The following is a 5,089-nucleotide window of genomic DNA, read 5'->3' as shown; positions in this document are numbered from 1 at the left end:
AAATAACACCATGGCAATTCTGCTAAAAACAGCGTCAGTCCAGGTTAGTTACATTCAAATCATACAAGTTAGAGTCCAGAACAAGGACAAAAGTGTTTGGAAAAGTAGATACGATGGAGACGTATCAACTCCCCCAAGCTTAAACCTTTGTTTGTCCTCAAGCAATTCAGTTGGCAAACTGAAAGTGATAAAGAAAAACTTTTACAAACTCTGTTTGCTCTTGTTGTTGTAAATATGTAAAGCCAGCATTCAAGTTTTCAGCAAAGATTATAAACTAACCATATTCACAATAACATTTAGGTCTCATGTTTACTCATATCAATGACATAATCAATTAGCGAGCAATAATAATAAATCTCGGATGACAACACTTTCTCAAAACAATCATAATATGATATAACAAGATGGTATCTTGCTAGCCCTTTCTGAGACCGCAAAACATAAATGCAGAACACCTCTGAAGATCAAGGACTGACTAAACATTGTAATTCATCGTAAAAGATATCCAGTCATAGTCATACTCAATATAAACTAATAGTAATGTATGCAATGTTGGGGAACGCAGTAATTTCAAAAAATTTCCTACGCACACGCAAGATCACGGTGATGCATAGTAATGAGAGGGGAAAGTGTCATCCACGTACCCTCGTAGACCGTAAGCGGAAGCATTATGACAACGCGGTTGATGTAGTCGTACATCTTCACGATCGACCGATCCAAGTACCGAACGTATGGCACCTCCATGATCTGCACACGTTCAACTCGGTGATGTCCCACGAACTCATGATCCAATAGAGCTTCGAGGGAGAATTCCGTCAGCACGAGGGCGTGATGATGGTGTTGATGAAGCTACCGACGCAGGGCTTTGCCTAAGCACCGCTACGATATGACCGAGGTGGATTATGGTGGAGGGGGGCATCGCACACGGCTAATAGATCAATGATCAACTTGTGTATCCATGGGGTGCCCCCTCCCCCGTATATAAAGGAGTGGAGGAGGGGGAGGGTCTGCCCTCTACTATGGCGCGCCCTGGGGAGTCCTACTCCCACCGGGAGTAGGATTCCCCCCTTTCCATGTAGTAGGAGTAGGAGAGAAGGAAAGGGAAAAGAGAAGAGAAGGAAGGAGGGGCCGCCGCCCCTCCCCCTAGCCCAATTCGGACTAGGCCTTGGGGGGCGCGCAGCCTCCCCTCTCTCTTTCCCCTAAAGCCCAATAAGGCCCATATACTCCCCGGCGAATTCCCGTAACTCTCCGGTACTCCGATAAATACCCGAATCACTCGGAACCTTTCCGATGTCCGAATATAGTCGTCCAATATATCGATCTTTACGTCTCGACCATTTCAAGACTCCTCGTCATGTCCCCGATCTCATCCGAGACTCTGAACTACCTTCAGTACATCAAAACACATAAACTCATATTACCGATCGTCACCGAACGTTAAGTGTGCGGACCCTACGGGTTCGAGAACTATGTAGACATGACCGAGACATGTCTCCGGTCAATAACCAATAGCGGAACCTAGATGCTCGTATTGGCTCCTACATATTCTACAAAGATCTTTATCGGTCAAACCACATAACAACATACGTTGTTCCCTTTGTCATCGGTATGTTACTTGCTCGAGATTCGATCGTTGGTATCTCAATACCTAGCTCAATCTCGTTCCCGGTAAGTCTCTTTACTCATTCCGTCATACATCATCCCGTAACTAACTCATTAGTCACATAGCTTGCAAGGATTATAGTGATGTGCTTTACCGAGAGGGCCCAGAGATACTTCTCTGACAATCGGAGTGACAAATCCTAATCTCGATCTATGCCAACTCAACAAGTACCATCGGAGACACTTGTAGAGCACCTTTATAATCACCCAGTTACGTTGTGACGTTTGGTAGCACACAAAATGTTCCTCTGGTAATCGGGAGTTGCATAATCTCATAGTCATAGGAACATGTATAAGTTATGAAGAAAGCAATAGCAGTAAACTAAAACGATCAAGTGCTAAGCTAACAGAATGGGTCAAGTCAATCACATCATTCTCCTAATGATGTGATCCCGTTTATCAAATGACAACTCATGTCTATGGTTAGGAAACCTTAACCATCTTGGATCAACGAGCTAGTCAAGTAGAGGCATACTAGTGACACTATATTTTCTATGTATTCACACATGTATTATGTTTCCGGTTAATACAATTCTAGCATGAATAATAAACATTTATCATGAAATAAGGAAATAAATAATAACTTTATTATTGCCTCTAGGGCATATTTCCTTCATGCAAATGATAGCGGTGCTCTCCAGTTGGTGCTTTTTAATAAGAGGGTGATGACTCAACATAAAAGTAAATAGATAGGCCCTTCGCAGAGGGAAGCAGGGATCTGTAGAGGTGCCAGAGCTCAATTTTTGAAGTAGAGATGAATAATATTTTGAGCGGCATACTTTCATTGTCAACATAACAACCAAGAAATCTCGATATCTTCCATGCTACACACATTATAGGCGGTTCCCAAACGGAATGGTAAAGTTTATACTCCCCCACCACCAACAAGCATCAATCCATGGCTGGCCTGAAACAACGGGTGCCTCCAACTAACAACAGTCCTGGGGGAGTTTTGTTTGCAATCATTTTGATTTGATTTGAGCATGGGACTGGGCATCCCGGTGACCAGCCATTTTCTCATGAGTGAGGAGCGGAGTCCACTCCTCTTAAGATTAACCCTCCTAGCATGGAAGATACATACAACCCTAGTTGATACATGAGCTATTCGAGCATACAAAACAGAATTTCATTTGAAGGTTTAGAGTTTGGCACATACAAATTTACTTGGAACGGCAGGTAGATACCGCATATATAGGAAGGTATGGTGGACTCATATGGAATAACTTTGGGGTTTATGGAAGTGGATGCACAAGCAATATTCCCGCTTAGTACAAGTGAAGGCTAGAAAAAGACTGGGAAGCGACCAACTAGAGAGCGACAACAGTCATGAACATGCATTAAAATTAATAAACATTGAGTGCAAGCATGAGTAAGATATAATCCACCATGAACATAAATATCGTGAAGGCTATGTTGATTTTGTTTCAACTACATGTGTGAACATGTGCCAAGTCGAGCCAGTTGTATCGTTCAAAGGAGGATACCACCCTATTATACCACATCACAACCATTTTAATAGCATGTTGGCATGCGAGGTAAACCATTATAAACTCCTAGCTAATTAAGCATGGCATGAGCAACTATAATCTCTAATTGTCATTGCAAACATGTTTCATTCATAATAGGCTGAATTAGAACGATGAACTAATCATATTTACAAAAACAAGAGAGGTCGAGTTCATACCAGCTTCTCTTATCTCAATCAGTCCATCATATATCGTCATTATTGCCTTTCACTCGCACAACTAGACGGTGTGGATAATAATAATAGTGCACGTGCATTGGACTAAGTTGGAATCTGCAAGCATTTAATACAAGGGAGAAGACAAGGCAATATGGGCTCTTGGTTAAATCAACAATAATGCATATGAGAGCCACTCAACATTTTCATTATGGTCTTCTCCTCTCGACCACCAAAGAAAAGAAAAAGAAATAAAACTATTTACATGGGAAAGCTCCCAACAAGCAAAAGAAGAACAAAAAATCTTTTTGGGTTTTCTTTTAGTTATTACTACTATAGGGATGGAAAGTAAACTAGCTAAAAGCTTCAACTAATTTTTTTCTGGTTTTTTCTTAAGGTTTTTCAAACACACACGAAGAAGACTAGAAAAGAAAATATACTAGCATGGATAGTACAATGAAAAAGTATGAGCACCGACTACTAGAATGAGTGTGTGAACATGAATGTAATGTCGGTGAGAAATACTTACTCCCCCAAGCTTAGGCTTTTGGCCTAAGTTGGTCTATGTCCACGGATCAAAGCTACTCTCTCCGGTGTACTGAGGAGGATCCTCGGGTTGCCACTGGTTAACGAGCTCCTCCAGATCCCACTGATAAACAGATTGCCGATAAGGGTCAAGTGGTGGTTCCGGTTCAACCTCTGGAGCAGGTTTCACGCTCAAGTAGGCATGAATGGCCTCCGGCAAGATGAGGTACGTGTTGTTCGTGCTGGTCATGGAGGAAGACGGTGAGGCCCGCATTCTCAGCCAAATAATAAAAATCATCATGAATCCCGGCTGCTCTCAAGAACTCATCACAAGGCCATTCACACGGACGAACTCCCGCAATGCGAGGAATATTATATTTGGGCTTCTTATTCTCTTCACTTTGCTTATCCTTCGAGCTTCGGCTCGAAGAGCCCCTCAATAATCTCTTCATCATTTTCTGATTGTTTTTGAAATTTTTAGTGACTCAAAATAAAAGTGAACCAAACTCAACAAGATTGATAGCAACTACTCCCAGAAGTGCCTAGAGACTATATCATGCATTAGAACTAATTGGGACCAAATAAATTTGACATGCAAGCTCAAGAACAGGGTCACCTAAGCAGCAAAAAATTGCAATAAATAAAGCACTAGAACAAAAACTAATTGGACCATTGGAGGAGTCACATACCGAAGAACAATCCCCCAAAGCAGTTTTGTGGAGATCGAAAATGGCAGCAAGATGAGCTAGAACTCGTGCTTGATCTAGGTGGTGATTTTTTTGGAGGAAGACGAAGTGTGTGGGTGCTGGAATAAGTGGAGGGGGGGCACGTGGGGCCCATGAGGCAGGGGGCGCGCCCAGGGGGGTAGGGCGTGCCCTGCACCCTTGTGGCCAGGTGTTGGCTCTCCCTGATGTGTTCTTAGTGCCAGATATTCTTAAATATCCTACAAAAAAAATCATATTTCATTTTTGGGACATTTGCAGAACTTTTATTTTCGAGGTATTTTTTATTGCAAGGATAATTCAGAAAACAGACATAAAATAATATTTTTGCTTTATTTAATCTAAATAACAAAAAGTAAAAGGAGGGTACAGAGAGTTGTGCTTTCTAACTTCATCCATCTCATGCTCATCAAAAGGAATCCACTAACAAGGTTGATCAAGTCTTGTTAGCAAACTCTTTTCGAATAACATGGAACCGGAGAAATTTCGAATAACACTA

The sequence above is a fragment of the Triticum dicoccoides genome, chromosome 1B (genome assembly GCF_002162155.2).
Source record: "Triticum dicoccoides isolate Atlit2015 ecotype Zavitan chromosome 1B, WEW_v2.0, whole genome shotgun sequence".
NCBI lineage: Eukaryota > Viridiplantae > Streptophyta > Magnoliopsida > Poales > Poaceae > Triticum > Triticum dicoccoides.
This window is presented reverse-complemented; position numbering follows the sequence as displayed.